Below are 20,688 nucleotides of genomic sequence, written 5' to 3' on the forward strand. Positions count from 1 at the left end.
ACTGGCAAATAGATATGCTCTACTGAGTGGAGTAGGTGAGGACGCGTTCCCCGGAAGAGGGAACAGTAGACATCGGTTCGACCTAGGGTTTCCGATCGGAAATTCGAAGTCAGAACCGGACAGTTCGATGACTGTCAGACTTTATATTTATAATATTATGTGCTAACTTTGTATTGCAGGGTATTTTTTGGACTAGCGTATCTTGCAGGTATAACGGAGCTACCTTAAGCCTCGGATGAACAGTGTCCGAGGCGCCTCCATATGTTGATACAGTCTGACCTGGATGTTGTTTTGCTGTTGACACTGATTTAAGTTTGTATCAGATATTTAACTCAGATTAATTACTAATCTAGGTTGACTAGGTTGACCTGATTGAGAAAGTCCTAACTGGGATGTTAGGCAGTTGGAAAGTCCTGGTGAGTGAAGCCAGGCAGATTGGAAATCCTGGTGAGTGAAGCCAGGTGAAAACCCTAGTGAGTGAAGCTAGGTGCAAGTCCTGGTGAGTGAAGCCAGGCAAGGGAAAATCCAGATGGATCAAGGGTGATCGGACATCTGGTGTTGAAAAGTCCAAGAAGGAAGCTTGGCATGCGAAGTCAGAGAGGGCTCGGTAGCTCGTTCTCTAGGACCAGATGAAGTCGGAGAGAGCTAGGGAGCTCGTTCCTCCGGACTAGGTCGAGAGGGCTCGGAGGACTGAGTCAAAGCTGGATCGGTCGGCGCACCGATCCGAAGCTGGACACCGGATCGGTCCGCCGATCGAGTGATCGATGGCTATCGAGCGTTTCGACGGTGCGGACCGATCGAATCGATCGCCCATCAGGATTTTACCGATCGGTCATGGACCGATCGAAATCAATCGCAGCCTCATCGAGATTTCATTGATCGATGCGGGACCGATCAGATAGTCTTGATCGGTCCGCAGACCGATGCGCACCTTCGAAAGCGGCGCTGATCGGTGCGGGACCGATCAGATAATTCTGATCGGTCCGCACCGATCGAGATGATCAGCATGGATCGGTGCGAGACCGATCCACGATTGTTTGTTTTGCATGTACTTTTTCTGATTGCCGTATTTGTCTTCACCATCTGTTTTTAACTATCTGCTGTGAGTCTTTCTAGCTTGCAGGTTGCAGGACACATTCGCATGTTTGGATTCAAATTAAGCTTCATTAATAGAAGGAGACAAGTACCCTTTTCACTGTAATTTGCTGCAACAGATACGTTTGGGGCATCAACGTTCACTGGCGAAATCCGATTACGATTGGGTTGCTCAGTTTGAATTTCCATTGGCATGTGTTCAGAGAATCAGAAGAGGAGGAGGTGTGATTGGCTACGCCTGTCTGGCAGCAGCGATTCTGCAGACGGCGGTGATTCGAGCCAGTGAAGCAGAGAGACATAAGTAGGAAGAAGAGGAGTTCAGAAAGGGGTAATTCTGAATTCTCCGTCTTTTGTGATCAAGTCTTCGAGAGAGCAAGTTGGTGAAGCTGTGAGCTCCTTGCTGAGAAGGTTGATTGTGCGCTCTCTGCTCTGTTCTCTTCTCCGCGTGGCTGTAAGCTCATCTTAATATCTTTCTCAGCCACTGTAAGTCTTGTGCTTAAATCTATAATCATCTGAGACTTTGTTGAGAGGTTGCTCCACCGAGAAGGAGACATCTTTAGCCGGATCTTGTCCGGGGTGTGATCTACCGAAAGATCAAGGAGTCGTCCTCCTTACGGACACGCCGAGGAGTAGGGGCAAGTTATCCCCGAACCTCGTATATCCTTGTGTTTGCTGTGTGTTTGTTTTCTTTCTTTTTAGTTTTTCTACTTCCGCTGTGCTGTGCTAACAAAGTTCTTGAAGTAATTTCTGTTTAGTGTTTTTCAAAGAGGCTATTCACCCCCCTCTAGCCATCTAAGATCCCAACAAGTGGTATCAGAGCCTGGTGCTCTTCATCTGGACTAACATTCCAAGGAGCAACAAGATGGCCATGAAGGAAGGATTCAGCACCAACAGACCACCATTCTTCGATGGAGCAGATTTCCAGTATTGGAAGAGTCGCATGGAGTATTACCTCAAAACTGATATCTCCATGTGGTTCTCGGTCAAGGAGGGATTCTCACCTCCAAAGGACGAAGAAGGTAAGGAACTTGACTCATCGAGATGGTCAACCGAGCAAACTCGCAAGGGACAAGCCGATGCCAAGGCGGTTGTCACTTTGCAATGTGGGATAGCCAAGGATCAACTTGTCAAGGTTGGTCCTTTCACAAGTGCGAAGGATCTATGGAACAAGCTCATCGAGCTCCAAGAAGGGACTCGAGACTCTCGGATCGCCAAGAGGGATTTGTTCCTAAACCAACTACAGAACCTTGTCATGAAGGAAAATGAAACTGTAAGTGAGATACATGGAAGGTTCAAGGAGATCATCAATGGTCTCCATTCGGTGGATGAACGAGTAGAAAACCGTGACCTCGTAAGGTATGCTCTAAAAGCTTTTCCTAGGAATGCCTTGTGGTCATCCATGGTGGATGCCTACAAGGTATCCAAGGATCTTTCCATTGTTAAGTTAGATGAATTTTTTTGTGAAATGGAATTACATGAACTTGCTAACAAAGGGAAAAAAGAGAAAGGTATTGCTTTGGTTGCAGAAGAAAAGAGCAAGGAGGGAAGAAGGAAGAAAGAAAAGAAGAAGGAGAAAGAAATTGTTTCATCTTCATCCTCCTCCGAGTCCGATGATGAAGGTGAATCATCATCAAGAGAGATGGCCAACTTCGTGAGAAGAATCATGAGAAGGAGCAGAAGATACAAAGGGAAAGGTAAACCTAGTGAACAAAATATTGACAAAACTAATGTTACATGTTATGAGTGCAGCAAAGGGACACTATCGGAGCGAGTGTCCGAAATTAAAAAGGAAGGAGGAACGAGCCAAAAAGAAGGAGGAAAGAGTCAAGAAGAAGAAGGCTCTAAAAGCTACATGGGATGAGTCTTCTTCAAGTTCATCTGAGGAGGAGAAGAGGGAGAAGAGTACACGGCAGTTAGCCCTCATGGCAAGAGAGGAGTCCGAGTCCGAGAGTGAGGACTCAAGCTCTTCAGCCGCGACTTCATCATCTTTGGATGATGAAGAGGTAACATCTCCCCATTTAGAAAAGTGTTATAAAACAATTGCACATTTGTCTACTTCCCTTAAAAAATCAAAAACAGAAACTAAACTGCTAAAAGATGAAATAGAGAAATTAAGGGCCCTTAGGGAAGATGAGGTCGATGACCTTTATCAAGAGGCCCTAGAGGATGAAAACAAAACCTTGAAGGGTGAAATTGAGAAGCTCAAGAAAATGCTTGAGAAATTCTCAACCAGCTCTAAGACCTTAGACATGATTCTAAATGCCCAAAGGGCGGTTTACAACAAGGCTGGATTAGGATACCAACCTAAGGAGTCTAGCTTTATTTCTTTAGTGTCAAGAACCCAATTTCATAGAACACATGTTTCTAGGGTTCATGAGACTACGAAGAAGGTGACTAAGGCATGGGTGCCTAAGTCTCTTATTGTAGATGCATTAGGTCCCAGAATTTGGGTACCTAAAACATCCGTCTTTCGTGTCTTGTAGGCATTGGTCGAGGGGGAGAGTCTATCAACTTGGTTTGTTGATAGTGGATGCTCCAAGCACATGACAGGGGACAAGTCACTATTCTCTACCATACAAAATAAAAATAGAGGTAATGTGTCTTTTGGCAATAATGGTAGTCTTAAGGTTATAGGGGTTGGAGACATTCATATATCCGAATGTCTCCACATCAAGAATGTTCTTCTAGTCAAGGGGATGACTTTTAATCTCCTAAGTGTCAGTCAATTGTGTGATTCGGGTTACACAATTGAATTTCATTCAAGTCAATGTTTGGTTAAACACATTGACACACTTGACACGGTACTAGTAGGCACAAGGGTTGATAATATTTATCAAGTATCATTTAAAAGTGCTACTAATGCTTTGATTAAGTGTTTCATATCAAAAGAAGAAGAGTCTTGGCTTTGGCATAGAAGGTTGGCACATGTCAATATGAAGAACATCCGGAAGTTGGCCAACCAAGGACTAGTACGAGGCTTACCAAGCATCAAGTACCAAAAGAACAAACTATGTGATGCATGTCAAATGGGTAAGCAAACAAAAGGTGTTCATAAAGGTAAAAACATTGTAAGTACATCTACTGCCTTAGATTTATTGCACATGGACCTATTTGATTGCAGTAGTGTAATATCATTGAATGGAAGTAGATATTGCTTGGTAATCGTTGATGATTTTACTAGATACACATGGACTTTCTTTTTGAAGCATAAGGACCAAACTATAGATATTTTTATTTTCTTTTGTAGAAGAACTGAAAAATCAACAACAATTAAAACCATTAGAAGTGATCATGGTGGTGAATTTCAAAACCATAGGTTTTAGAATTTTGTCAAGAAAAGGGTATAGACATGAGTTCTCAACTCCAAGGACCCCACAACAAAATGGGATTGTGGAGAGAAAGAACCGAGTCTTACAAGAGGCTGCACGAAGCATGCTCAATGAGTACTCACTACTGAGTTACTGAAGCTGTGAATACAACTTGCTATGTGCAAAACCGATGATACATAGGTTTTAGGAAAGACTCCCCATGAACTTTGGTTTGGGAAACCACCTACAATTAAACATCTTAGGGTGTTTGGTTGTAAGGTGTTTATTTTAAATACCAAGGACCATCTTGGAAAATTTTCGGCCAAGGCTGATGAGGGGATACTGGTTGGGTACTCGCTCACCAGCAAAGCCTATCGAGTCTACAACAATAGGACTAAATTGATTGAAGAGTCCTCTGATGTAGCTTTTGAAGAAATCCCTAACTCAAATGATCAATCAAGGGCTATAGGAGAAATTCAATTTGAACTTAGAAATCTAAGTTTGAATGATCAAAATGAAGGACGAGTCGAAGTTGACTCTGATGTTGATGAACAAAGGCAACAAAGAACTCAATCTGATCCTTTGCCAGATATTGAGTCCTTGCCTATGACTAGTGAGACCATTCATGAGGCACCATCAACACCAAGACAATCTAGGATAGCCTCTAGTCATCCCCAAGACCAAATTGTGGGAGACATTCAACAAGGGGTTAGGACTAGGTCATTCTTCAGAAATGAGTCTAATGAAGTCGCATTGATTTCAGAGATTGAACCGAAATTAGTTGATGAGGCATTGCACGATCCTGATTGGATCATAGCTATGCAAGACGAATTAGGTCAATTTGAAAGGAGCCAAGTGTAGGACTTAGTTCCTAGACCTAAGAAGACCACCATTATTGGAACTAAATGGGTCTTCAAAAATAAGTTAAATCAAAAGGGAGAAGTTGTAAGAAACAAGGCAAGACTTGTAGCCAAGGGCTATAGTCAAGTCGAAGGTCTCGATTATGATGAGACTTATGCTCCCGTGGCACGATTAGAGTCCATTCGTTTGATGCTAGCTTTTGCTGCACATAGAGGTTTCAAACTCTATCAAATGGATGTTAAATCTGCCTTCTTAAATGGCTTCATTAAAGAAGAGGTCTATGTTGAACAACCCCCGGGGTTTGTGAGTACCGAAGCTCCAAACCACGTATACAAGCTCAAGAAAGCTCTTTATGGGCTTAAACAAGCACCTCGAGCTTGGTACGAAAGGTTGTCAACATATTTACTAGAAAAGGGTTTTGTGAGAGGCCAAATAGACCTAACACTATTTCTGCGTAGAGATGGTGAAAATATTTTTGTAGCCCAAGTATATGTCGATGACATAATTTGTGACTCAAATAACAAGGGCTATTTGAATAAATTTATTTCTCACATGGAAAGTGAGTTTGAGATGAGTCTAGTAGGAGAATTGACATTCTTCCTTGGACTTGAAATCAAACAAACTCGAGATGGAATTTATGTCCATCAGGCAAAATACACTCAAGAGATGCTTAGAAAATTCAATATGAGTGACTCTAAGGAAGTGTCCACTCCAATGGCGACAAGCACTCGCCTTGACAATGATGAGAGTGGAAAACCAATTGATCTAACGCAATATAGAAGCATGATTGGTAGTCTTCTATATCTCACAGCTAGTCGACCAGACATACTTTTTGCTGTGGGCATGTGCGCTAGATATCAAGTCTGTGCCAAGGAATCTCATTTAATTGCAGTTAAGAGAATATTGAGATACCTTAAGGGCACAATTCGAGTAGGTCTATGGTACCCTCGTACAGAGTCTTTTGACTTGATAGGCTATACCGATTCCGACTATCTTTGGGTGCAAATTGGATCGGAAAAGCACTAGTGGGGGTTGCCAATTTTAGGTTCATCTTTAGTTAGTTGGTCAAGTCGGAAGCAACATTGTGTTGCTCTCTCCACGACCAGGCCGAATATATTGCCATGGGAGAGAGTGTATCGCAATTGTTGTGGATGATACACACCCTAGAGGATTATGGACTTTCTTATAAGGGTGTACAAGTGCTATGTGACAACATTAGCACGATCAACCTAACTAAAAATCCAGTCCATCATTCTAGGACCAAGCACATTGAAGTGCGTCATCACTTCATTAGAGATCACGTAGCTAGGGGTGACATTGTGCTCACATATGTGGAGTCAAAGTCAAACCTAGCCGACATTTTCACCAAACCCCTTCCGGAAAATGAATTTAGTCATTTAAGGAGGGAGTTGGGGATGTGTTTGGCTCCTTAGGTCATTAGAACCTCACCATGATCAATAAGGACTATTAAAATGACAAGAGTAATTGGGACAATATTTTGGGCAACTTGGGAACATCTCACACAAACTATAAGGTTTAACAAAATATTTTTGTTTGCTAGAAATGGGGTGAGATGCTAGGAACAACCAAATTATTCAAAATGTATCATGCATCCTTGAATAATTAGGTTGAAGAGACATTAATTGAGTATGGGGAAGACCATTACATAATTCATGTGTATTTGGTTCCTAGATCTTACTCATATATTCCAACCAAGGAAACTTGGTTGGACTTTTCTCTATAAATCATGTAATCTTGATTGTTGGAATGTTTGATACCTTTGATCGATACCTTTCGTGATTTTGATTGAAACTAGGATAAGTCATTGAAATAATGATAGAAATTTGGACATATTTTGCCAAATTTGGGACTGAACATAGCAAGGTTGAAGATTTCAGTTTTTAACCTTGAGTTGTCTATTTTGACAAACTTGAAACTTGTCTGAAATATCAGTGTTTGTAGTCGACTTTGAAAGTCTCAAATTATAAACTAATTCACACCATAAGAGCCCATCGTTAGGACATAGTTATGCTTGTAGATTCTCAGGGTTCTAGATATGGATTTTGAAAGTTTTACTGGAGAAACTTCTACGAACTATCAAACATATCTAAGGATTTGATTCTTGAAATCACCGAAAATTTCGATGTCGAGACATCGATCGGGCTACCGATCAGAGAAAGATGGATCGGTCGACGCACCGATCCAAAACTTTCCCAACCTTCTGCAGATTCGATCGGTCCAGGACCGATCGAGTTATTTTTGCGCTTCAGCGATCGGTCCGAGGACCGATCAGATTCCACATAGGCTCTTCCGATCGGTCCATAGACCGATCGGTGGTTTCATAATTTAAGTCTCAGACACCGATCGGTCTACGGACCGATCAGAAGTTCCCGATCGTCTGTGACCGATCGGGGGCTTCGAATGCTCGATCGCTTCCGATCGGTCTGACCGGTCAGAGGTTCCCGATCGATGCGGTGACCGATCAGGGGGTTTCGGATACCTTCTGATCGGACAACCGTCCGATCCTTTCTTCACTGTACACTCATCTAAACCATTAAAACCTCCCGATCCCTCTTTTTCTTCATTCACGCGAAACCCTAGCCGACTCTTCCCACCAGTTCACCCTTTCTCTTCTCTTTGCACGCCGAAGCTCCAGCCCTCGGAAGTCCTAGCCTAAAGTTCAAATGGCACCAAGGTAACTTCTTACCTCTCTAAAACTTGGCATTGTGTTTTCATTTCTCACTGGATCTTCTGTTATTGTTGTCTCGGTTCTTATTTGTTGGTGGCTCCTGTGCTCTTCGTTTTTCCCATTGTATCCCCTTAGGAAGAAACCCACTGATGGTGAGGGAACCTCTAAGGAACCAACCAAGACATCCAAATCCAAAACTCCTGCTGCTTCTTCCCGACCCCAACCAGCTAGTTCCAGTAGATTCCCAAACCGCCAGTCTGAACAAGCTTTTCAACAAAGGACTTTCAAATTACTCCCTTGTAGGTCCGTGGATAGAAAATTCATGGACGAATTTTGCCCACAAGTGTCCGAAATCATAGCATACTACAAACTCGATTCACTAGTCTACTTGGAACGAGATATCAACTATGACCTGGTCTCTGAGTTCTATAATAACCTTCATGAGACTAGTGATCAAGGTTTTAAAACAAGAGTTGCTAAGCGGACTCTTGATTTCAGTATCTCATCTTTCTTTGAGTATCTCGATTGTCGGAGGTGTTCCGGTGATGTCTTTTCGATATTTCCTGACTTACCAGATCAGTTACTTCCACCGTTTGATATCTCATCTGACGATATATATGAGTACTTCTTCAGACAGCCTAGACAAGGGCTAGATGAGCTAGATGTTGACTTCCCTACTTTTGCAGCCTTGAGATTATCTCCTCAAGATTACATTCTTTTTAAAATTGTCACGAACTGCCTTCTACCTATCACATCTAAACCATTATCAGAGATTCGACCGTATCATTGTCTGATGCTTTACGGGTTGCGTAGGCGTCTTGATTTTGATATCATATCGAGCATCTACTCCTCGATCATATCATATTCTCAGCCTAGCGGCTTCACTATTTATATGCCTTATGGGCATATAATTACTGATTGGCTTGAGACCCTTCAGGTTGATGTCTCTAAGGGTAGAATAATCAAAATGGTCAGGCAGGATTGCCGACTTGGGAAAAGGGCATTTTCCAAGTCTGGAATCATAGGGCGAAATGGGGATGTTCAGTGGAAGGATGGGAGAGCTTTAGGTGAGTTACCACGGGGACCTCCACGACAGGTTGCAGCTGCTCCTCCTGCTGACATTGGCGAGGCGGATCCTGATCTGCTCTGGCAGATCGCCGAGCTGGAGAGTCGCTTTGATCGACACGAGGAGATGGTGACTGCTGAGTTCGATGGACTACGCTTACGGATTGACCAGCGCTACGATGACCTGCGCGGGCATATTGACCAGCGCTTCGATGATATGGGCAGTCATCAGGTGGTGACACAGCAGTTGCTACTCGGATGGATGGCACGATACCCGCCTCCGCAGTCTTACCCAGGCTATCCATCCTCCAGCGTGCCGTCTCAGGATTTCACCCTTCCTGCCGATGATGATGATGCTCCTCATGTTGAGGACGTTGATTGATGTAGTCTGTGTGTCACCTAGTCTGTATGTATTTTGGATGCTATGTGTTAGTCTGACCTGGATATTTGTACTTCTGATGCTACTCATATATTTATGCTCCTCGGTTTTATATTTGCTTGCTTCTTATTATGCTTCATTTTCTGTATTTTTTATGTTGTTCCTATGCCATGATTTGATTGTATCTTTTGTCTTTCTTACTGTCATATGAGACACCTAGAGGGAACTCTGGTCGGTTAAGAAAAGCGTTATGGTTTAAAGGGGAGCCTTTTGAGTTTTTGTCACCTCATTTGCACCTTTTCGGTGTTTGACAAAGGGGAGAGGATACCTAAGTTTAGAAATGTATGAAAGCTTGATTTTAGGGGAGAGGATAAAGGAAGGATCTTAATTCCGTCATTGACTTAGTAGTGTATCCGTCTTGGGGAGGATCCCGATTTCCCTAAAATTATGGGTAAATGAGCATTTCGATCTAAACTTAAATCGTGTTGTCAAACAACAAAAGGGAGATTGTTGATACAGACACGGATGTTGTTTTTTTGTTGACACCGATTTAAGTTTGTATCGATATTTAACTCAGATTAATTACTAATCTAGGTTGACTAGGTTGACTGATTGAAAGTCCTAAGTGGGATGTTAGGCGGTTGGAAAGTCTGGTGAGTGAAGCCAGCAGATTGGAAATCTGGTGAGTGAAGCGGTGAAAACCCTAGTGAGTGAAGCTAGGTGCAAGTCACCGTGAGTGAAGCCGGGCAGGGAAAATCCAGATGGATCAAGGGTGATCGGACATCCGGTGTTGAAAAGTCCAAGAAGGAAGTTTGGCATGCGAAGTCGAGAGGGCTCGGTGGCTCGTTCTCTAGGACCGGATGAAGTCGGAGAGAGCTAGGGAGCTCGTTCCTCGGACTAGGTCGAGAGGGCTCGACCCGGACCGAGTCAAGAAGCTGGATCGGTCGGCGGACCGATCCGAAGTGGCTTGACACTGGATCGGTGCAGACCGATCCGGAAATTCTTATACCTGATCGGTGCCGACCGATCGGGTGTCGATGGCTGCGAGCGTTTCGATCGATGCGGATCGATCGAATCGATCGATAGCCCATGATTCTTGATCGGTGCGGACCGATCGAAATCAATCGGTAGCCTCTGAGATTTCATTGATCGGTGCGGGACCGATCAGATTAATCTTGATCGGTCGCGCAGACCGATCGTCGCGCACCTTCGGAGCGGCGCGATCGGTGCGGGACCGATCAGATAATTCTGATCGGTCCGCACCGATCGAGATAATCAGCATGGATCGGTGCACCGATCCACGATTGTTTGTTTTGCATGTACTTTTTCTGATTGCCGTATTTGTCTTCACCATCTGTTTTTAACCATCTGCTGTGAGTCTTTCTAGCTTGCAGGTTGCAGGTCACATTCGCATGTTTGGATTCAAATTAAGCTTCATTAATAGAAGGAGACAAGTACCCTTTTCACTGTAATTTGCTGCAACAGATACGTTTGGGGCATCAACGTTCACTGGCGAAATCCGATTACGATTGGGCTGCTCAGTTTGACTTCTACCCATTGGTTGGTACCCAGAGACGCCAGTGATTTCCATTGGCATGTGTTCAGAGAATCAGAAGAGGAGAAGAGGTGATTGGCTACGCCTTGCTGGCAGCAGCGATTCTGCAGACGGCGGTGATACGAGCAGAGAGACATAAGTAGGAAGAAGAGGAGTTCAGAAAGGGTAATTCTGAATTCTCTGTCTCTTGTGATCAAGTCTTCGAGAGAGCAAGTTGGTGAAGCTGTGAACTCCTTGCTGAGAAGGTTGATTGTGCGCTCTCTACTCTGTTCTCTTCTCCGCGTGGCTGTAAGCTCATCTTAATATCTTTCTCAGCCACTGTAAGTCTTGTGCTTAAATCTATAATCATTTGAGACTTTGTTGAGAGGTTGTTCCACCGAGAAGGAGACATCTTTAGTCGGATCTTGTCCGGGGTGTGATCTACCGAAAGATCAAGGAGTCGTCCTCCTTACGGACACGCCGAGGAGTAGGGGCAAGTTATCCCCGAACCTCGTATATCCTTGTGTTTGCTGTGTGTTTGTTTTCTTTCTTTTTAGTTTTTCTACTTCCGCTGTGCTGTGCTAACAAAGTTCTTGAAGTAATTTCTGTTTAGTGTTTTTCAAAGAGGCTATTCACCCCCCTCTAGCCATCTAAGATCCCAACACCATAGAGCTTGGAGGCGCCTCGGGTGCAAAGGAGTAGAGTTTGTGCGCGGCAGAGCTGGAGGCGCCTCGGACTGAGTTGGAGGCACCTTGGACGACAGATTGGAGGCGCCTTGAACTGGCATGGAGGCGCTTTCAAGTGGATAAGAGGAGAAGTTTTCAACGCTGATCCACGCGGCTGACTTAGCAGCATGGATGCGCCTTGGAAGGGGTTTGAGGCGCCTCTAGCAGGCTTTATAAGGGGTCTCAAACAGCAGCCTTAGAACATCAATTGACAAGTGATCTAGCCATTGTTTGCTACCCAAGAGACGCCCAGAAGTGTTGTTACAAGTCCCCGACGACCCAGAGCTTCAGAATCTACCACTTTTGTTGTCGGTATAGTTTTTAATTACTATTAAGTTGTAATACTTGTGTAAACGTTTGCGCGATATAGTTGTTGCCCAAAGGAAACGCTCAAAGTGCGTGGGCCTTGGAGTAGGAGTCGCCCTAGGCCCCGAACCAAGTAAACCATTGGTGTCTTCTGTGTGATTGCTTTCATTTCTGTTGCGTTTATTACTCAAAAGTTTTCCGATTACGACACGTGAAAGCCATGAGCGCTATTCACCCCCCCTCTAGCGTGATCTCGATCCAACATAAAAAAGTACGAGACGCATAATTTTTTACTTGATTTGTAATCAGAGGATTGCTACTCTTAGGAAAGTTGGCTCAGTAAGAAGATCTCCTTCTCGAATAAAACATTGGAGGCAGAGAAGCCTCGTACATGAAAATGACGCTTGGAAATGAAAGACAGAAAGAAACTCAAAGTACAAAGTGTATTGTTCGAAAAGGAGAAAACCATGACTATATTTATAGCCCACTAGTTAAAACTAACCGTTTGTTGATGTGCCACGGTTCGGGCGCCCCCAGCGTGGCAAATCTCATCTTGTCACAAATGGCTACGTAACAAACACAAGATAAATTTTATCCCACTTTGGGCCCCCAGACCCGCTCTGGGCACCTAGACCTGCTCCGCTCTAGATGCTCATCCATAGCACTAAGGAGTCGAGGCACCCTTGTTAAACCAAAGTGATCCGAGCCCTCAGAGTAGCTCCAGGCGCTTAGACTCTAAGCGCCCGGACAAGACACAACTTCCAGTCGACTTTTTGTTCGGGCTTTCGGTCGCTTGGGTGATTTGGGCCATCCAGAATTGGCCTTACTCGAACCCATCTTCTGGCATTTTCGCGTAATCTTCCGCTCTAGCTTCTTGTCCCTCGGAAATGTTGCACGCTTCATTCTCGTTCGCTAGCGTACTCTTCCGCAACACCTCATCCCTAGAAGCAACTAAGCCCGTCGACTCCTTTCCGTGCCATCCTTCTCGCTAGTTGTGTCTCTCGCTCGACTTCTTGTGCTCCTAAGTTCCTGCACACTTAGACACAAGGATCAAAAATATAACAAGACATAACTTGACTTGGTTGAGCACATTAAAACTATCACGGGGTACTTACAGTTTCAGTTCCCTTTCTTTGATGTCTTATATTAAATTCTATCTTCCGACGGTTCCATAAGAGGTTTTTAATAGATTGCCTTTCGATATGGTTCGATGGATCGTGAGTCTTAGAGTAGGAGTCGCCTAAGGCTTCAAACTAAGTAACTCTTCAAGTTTTCATTTTTTTATTCCGTAATTATTTCTTAGTTTTCCACTGCGTACTCATTTTAAAAGAAAAAAAAGTTTTTTTTTTATAAAATCATGTGATTCATCCCCCCTCTCATGTGTGCATCGATCTTACAGCAAAGGCTCGTGATATCAGACCCATATTAGGTATGATATTATCCCATATCAGGCCCAACGTAGGTCTAATATGTTAAGACCTTGGTTGCTTTGTCCATTCATCACAACTGAGATTTTAATCTCGATATTTAAAACTTCACACCATATCTCCTTTCTAGAAACTAAAAACTTGCTAGTGTTTGTGAATTTTTTAGAAAGTTAGTTAATCTCTGAATTACAAAAAGGGCATTTGGTATGAACCAGGTGCTTACATTTAGAGAACTTCAGTAAAAATTTTACAACCATTCAATTTAAATTTGATACAACAAAATCTATAATAAACAAATAATATATCATTACAAGAACATCATATTACACTTATTTTTAATTACAAATATACAATTTACAATTTAAAGTTGTTCTTTTATAGTCTATATACAACAATCCCACTTTTCCCTTCTAATTTTTGGTTGTCATTATTTTATGTCCAACCTTAAATCTATAATCTTTCATTTCAGCTTGTATAAAGTATATTAATCTCTGAAACATCAAACTCACTACATATCGCATCATAAAAAAACACAATCTAACCTATAAGAAAATAATATTTAACTTGTAAGAATCTATTTTCAGGTAACGATGATGGAACATAAACAAATACTAACAATTTACTTTGTATAATGTCATTTACTTGAATTGATTTAAAATCTCTCTTGGAGAAAGGTGTTAAATCACGATGTCATATGTGATAGTATGACCAATTTAGGTCCTTAAAAAATGACATCTACACATAAACGACATTAGTAATTAATACATATCCAATGCTTATTGTATTTTTCTATATATAGAACTTAATACTTATAGTTTTATCAACAATAGCAGTGTAATTTTTTGTCACGCCAACAGTGCAACTTATGAATTCAATGAACATCACACCCTGTCGAATTTTATTTTACAAAAAAAATAAGAACTATTTTGTTTAAGTTATAACTTAATTTGAGTTCTAACCAAATTTATAAGACTTTTTTTTTAATTTTCAAGCGCACCCTGTAACTTGAATCCAATTGTTGGACTTAACCTATTTGAATTTATGAAAAAATCACAACCGCTACTAAGTTTTTAGTTTACAGAAAGGAGATATGATATGAAGTTTTAGATATCGGGATCAAAATCTTGATTGTGAACAATGAACAAAGCAACCAAGGATGGATCATATAAGGCCCACATTGGGGTTGATATGGGATTATATCAGGCCCACATTAGGCCTGATATAATCCCATATCATGTACACATTCATGCTAAAATTTATTGTAACGTTGAAGCACCTCTAGAGAGTTTTAAATAACTAATGGATAGCACCGTTTGAATCCTCGCAACACCAACAACTTATAAAACTTGAAATGAGTGCAATTGGACTTGTCTAGGTCTATCAGTGGATTTTGACCGAAACTCACTAATAGACCTAGGATTTTTTATTTTCTACAAATTCACAATCACTATGAAGGGTTGAGCGAGGAGAACATAGACATGATGTCAAAACTTAATTATAACTATTAACCATGAAGTTCTTGTGGCGTACCAATTGGCACAAAAATAGTACAACTTATGGATTTCAATGAACAACATACCCTGTTATTTTTTTTTTTTACAAAAACAACAAGAACCATTTTGTTTAAGTTATAACTTAGTTTGAGTTTAAACCAAATTACAAGACTTTTTAAGTTTCCAAGCGCACCCTGTACACTTGAATTCAACTGTTGGACCTAGCATATTTGAATTTTTGAACAAAATTGTAATCATTACCAAGTTTTTAGTTTACATAAAGGAGATATGTTGTGAAGTGTTAAATATCATGATCAAAATCTTAGTTGTGATCAATGAACAAACTGGCCAAGGTCAAATCATATAAGGTCCATATTGGGTCTGATATGATCCTATATTAGGCTCAATGTGGGCCTTATATGATCCCATATCATGCCCACATTCATTTTAAAATTTATCGTAATGTTGGAGCACCTTGGAGAGCTTTAAATAAGTAATGGATAGTACTATTGGAATCCTTACAACACCAGCAACCCACAAGACTTGAAATGGTTGCAATCGGTCCCCTCGGGGCAGTGCGATGGTTGAGACATGGGGTATTGCCACATGAAGTCTTGAGGTCAAAATTCGATGTGTTCAAGCATGCCTTCCCCCGTACCTTGGCCACCTGCACTAATGGCCAGTAGCTACTAGTGATTTACATCATTTGTGTTGGCCTAGGGATGGGTTGACAAAGACACGGGGGGCGAGCGAATCGTCTTTTGCCACTTGAAATAGATGCAATCAAATATATCTACGTCCATCAGTGAGTTTTGACTGAAATCCACTGATGAACCTAGGGTATTTGAATTCCTTCAAATTCACAATCACTAGGAAGGTTTAAGCGAGGAGAAGTTAGATATGGTGGCAAAACTTAATTTTATTACTACTGATGAAGTTCTTATAGTGTGTCAGTTAGCACGGAATAATGCACCTAATGGATTTCAATGAACAATAAGTCCTTTCAAATTTTAATTTACTAAAACAACACCAACCATTTTTTTAACTCATAACTAAGTTTGAGTTGAAACTCAATTTACAAGCCTATTTTAAATTTATAAGCATACCCTGTAGACTTGAAACCACTATTGGAGCTAGTCTATTTGAATTTATGAAAAATTGCAGCTGCTAGCAAGGTTTTTGTTTACAGAATAGAGATATGGTGTGAAGTATTAGTTCTGTCTTGTTGGGATTGGTCTATAGTGACATTACCTCTTTTTACTAATCAACACCACCATGCCAATTTGGATATTGTGATTTCTATTTCGCTACGCAATAGTAATATTATTCCTGTGATCATTTAGTATACACTTCTTATATCATAGATAAGACTATATTAAATAATAAATACTACATACAAAGATATAAAACTAACAATACTACACAATCGTACCTTTACATTCTCTACCCAACTATTTTTCTTACAATACTATGGATAATTAATCTAATATTTTGCAAAACCCGTCCCTCAAAATTGATACTAGTATATCAATTTTAATTTTTTTTCATGTCTCCTTGTTTAAAGTCCATCTTCGTATTTTATAGAAGACATCAAATGTATTGCATCACGAATAAGCCACAGTCAACACTGTAAATAATATTCAATATTTTATATTAATATTTTCTATTTACACTATGTCTCATTTACTTACGTAACTTTTTTTGTGGACATTCTATTGTGAGAGACACCCATTAGTTGAAGGGATGATGCCTTTCAAACTATGGACGCATAGTAGCAAGTTGCTAAGGACTATATTGTTTTAAATCTGATACATGTAAGAATGAACAGGAAATTAAAATTTTACATCAACTTGCATTTATACTACAATATTAACGTACATATGAATATTGGATGTTCACCAATGCTTCAAATTCATATTTCGATTTACTTCCACTTGTAAGAGAATTGTAATGATTGAATGTCATTGCTTTGGTATCCACTGACAACAAGTGAAAGTGTGCATTATCGCTGGACAAAGGTATAAGAATATACTTAAACCCTTCATCTTCTATATTTATCTTCATCACTTGTTGTAAGGCAAACTTGCTTGAGGATTTTATTATTGACTATAAATATGCAAAGTCATACATACTTGACCAAATAATAAAATATATTCTAATATTATATATTCTCAAATCATTTAGAGTCTTACCGTGAAGAAGGTTGACTAATATATAGACTTGTTGTATGACCTACCAGATGAGGATGCCCCTTAAACAGAATTTTACAATACGTGTCAATTACCTTTTTTTTAAAAAAAAAAATTCTTTATGCACATTTAAACAAAAAGGTAGTTCCTCCCAAACTAATTCACTTGTAAACCTGTAAAGTAAATAAATGAGTTTAAATCAGGAAAATAAATTAAAGCACCAGATAATTATCTTAACTTATCACTTAATTAAATACACTATGTATACTAACAGACTTCATGTTCTCTAATTGTTTTAACAAGTAAGTCACATCTTTGTCTTTTTTTTTGAGTTTTAAATTGCTTCTTCACATACTACGACCATAAACATAAAACACATTTATTTAATGAATTAAATCAAATGAAATACTATTTTATATGCAACACACTTACAACAATGACTTGTTTTCTCATTTTGTTAAGTTGGTCACTCCTAGCTGCTTTCTTCCCCACCTCTTCTTCATAATCACCTTCCATTATTGCGATGATGTCTCTTTCTTCTTCCATATCATCCTCATCAATTTTTCCTTTTCCCTTGTCATATCAAGTTATTCTACAATTTTTGATCCTTTACTTCTGCTAAAACATTCTCCACAGGCTCACGTATTTGTATCTTGCTTCATTTCCTCTTAGGTAAAAGCTAGAGCTACAATAGACTATCAATTGGAGTATTCCTGTAATCATAATGACTTATGTCACATTCTCTCCTATTCCTCGTTCTAAAAGCTATTGGTTTAGAATGAGGATCTATTACAGGATCGCTTGATTGAAACTACATATCTTTATTTTCTATTATTTCGAGTAATTCTTTCACCCTATCATTTAGATGAATGTTCTCCATTGTTAGATCTTTGATTCGATTTGCTTGAATAATGCAGTTAAAACAGACTTTATTACTTTGCCTTTCTGCTTCGGTGTCATCAAATTGTGATGTCTCTATTGGACGTGGAATGTCGCCAATGAAATTAAGGTTTTTAACCGATACTTTTTCATATTGGGTAGGGATTAGTTTAATCATAATATATCAAATTATAAAAACAAATATTAAAAACTACATATTAACCTAACATATGACAATATTTAATATTTACCTCTTCAGATGAGACTCGGTCGAACATAACCCTTACCTTACTAATATGTGAAGGAATATTGCTCCATTTGTTTATTCGTGCTCCTTTAATATTGTATAGTTTCTAGATTGGACATTCTCCAAAAATCATGCCTGCTTCATCATCACAAGTGTTACATATTCATACATGTTAGCAAAATGTTATCAAATTTACCATAAAAAATAAACTCACCGCTAAAAGACTAGCAAATCTCTTTAGGTAAGGGAGGTTGGTGTTGGAGTATATTGTTTGTGTTGATGAAAATATGTCCCCAATCTTAGGTAATTGTGAAGCCATAGATTTATGGATGACTTCAACCCAGCTGAATCTAACAAGATGGTCAAAATCATCTACTATATCTATAAGACCTTAAGGGACCTTATATGTACTAGAAGAAAATAAAACATGAACAAATATATAGAAAATGTAGAATATGATAGATCGAATGAGTGCGATAGAGGGAGGGGGGGGGGGGTGAATATCGTGCCTTTTTAAAAACTTCTCTTTTCCTTTGAAATCAGAGTCGTGCATAGCGGAAAGTAAATAGACAAGTTTGTTTACTTCGTTCGGAGTCTAGGTCGACTCCTACTCGAAGGCCCGCGGTCCTTGACCGCACCGATGAGCAATCCACTAAGATTCTTCTTCCCGAAAACCTCGGAAAGAAGTAATGTGTACAAAATACAATGATATAAGATAGTAACAACCTACTATCTTATATAAGATTAAGTGCAATACAAAAACAATAAAGTATACCGACTGTGTGTAGGAGTTGAAGCTTGGTCGACACTTGTTTGCATGTAGAGGAATTGTAGAGCAGTCGCACGAGCAGCACTAGCACAGAATTGAACCACAACAGATTTCATTATAAGCCTCATACCTCGAGCTTCAATTTATAAGATCGCTGATGTTCGGTCGACCGATCCCTGTGTTCGGTCGACCGAACCAGCTCCCTTTCTTCTTGGCTGAGATCCGATTGCTGATTCGATCTTCGGCATTAACTATCCATTAAGGGTTCGGTCGACCGATCCCTTTGTTCGGTCGACCGAACAAGCTCCTTCCCTGTTCGTCGAAATTTGTCGATATTCGCATTTACTGTGCATTTAATATTGATCGTTCGGTCAACCGATCATCCGGTTCGATCGACCGATCAGTGTAGTTTCCTTCTGCTCCTGATCGTTACTGTCTGTGCTGAGTCATCAAGGTTCGGTCGACTGATCTTATTGTTCGGTCAACCGATCAAACTTTGATCGGGCTCTGATTTGTTCTGGTCTGATCTAACCACTGACTTGATTTCTTCTTGTTCGGTTGACCGATCCAGCCGGTCCTACAACACAGTGTTAGACAGAAAAGAATCCTGCAAAACATATGTTAGCATAGTAATAATATTATAATGCATGAGTAATATAAACGATAGTAGAACTGTCTTGATCTCAACTTGGAAACCTTCCCGGTTTCTTTAGTTGGATCAGCGACCTTAGGTTGTTCCTTTCAGAAACCCGACCTCACTGTCGCTCCTCCAGTTGTTTACCTCAACTTACCTGCCAAATATGGTCTTCCAGACATGTTTGGACTTTGCCTGCTCAGTGTCTGATCGCCCGATCCACTTAGACTTTTCCTGCAATACTACATTAGCCAACAACAATAATAGTAATACAGAATGCAATGGTAAATCTAAATATAGATTTACTGAGATTCGTTGGTCGACCGGAAACCATCCGATCAACCTTCCTTGGAGTTCACTCCTCCAAGACTTCTCATTACCTAAGGTTACCACCCCCTAGAATTTTCTCCACTTGGCTTCACTCACCAAGACTCAGTATTCGACTACCAGGGATCAGGTCCTCCAAACCTATCCACCTGGCTTCCATGATATACCGAGATTTCTCTTGCCTCAGTATTCAGCTACCAAGGGATCAGTTCCTCCAGACCTATCCACCTGGCTTCCACGATATACCGAGATTTCCCTTGCCTAGCCTCCAATTAGGACTTCCCTTGCCTTGCCTAGCCTACAACTAGGACTTCCCTAGAGCTCCATACTTAAACATATTTGTCTGACATTAAAAGTTTGGAGGTCGATTGCACTAACAGAATACATCATCTATTTCAACGCGATTGATATAAAATTTAAACAACTCCTCAATTCTTGATCTGGTAGTTTATTTTGATTTGAGAAGTAAGTTAGAAAGAGGTCACCCAATGCTTTAGTTGAATTGATCAGAACTGAAGCACATTGGTTTGCAATACCGAACAACAAAGAAACGTCTCTTTTAGTGAAGGCAACCGGTATACCTGAAAAACTTAAATGATTAGTTATTTTCTACGACAAAATAAGTATTATATAGAATAATATCATGCCTAACGTATCAAGCCATGTTGGGCTCGATATGTGATCATTTCAGACCCTTGTTTGCCATGATATCCCAATACCAAGGCCATCAACTGATAAAAATTAATAAATATTAAAAATTT

This window comes from Zingiber officinale, chromosome 4A (genome assembly GCF_018446385.1).
Source record: "Zingiber officinale cultivar Zhangliang chromosome 4A, Zo_v1.1, whole genome shotgun sequence".
NCBI lineage: Eukaryota > Viridiplantae > Streptophyta > Magnoliopsida > Zingiberales > Zingiberaceae > Zingiber > Zingiber officinale.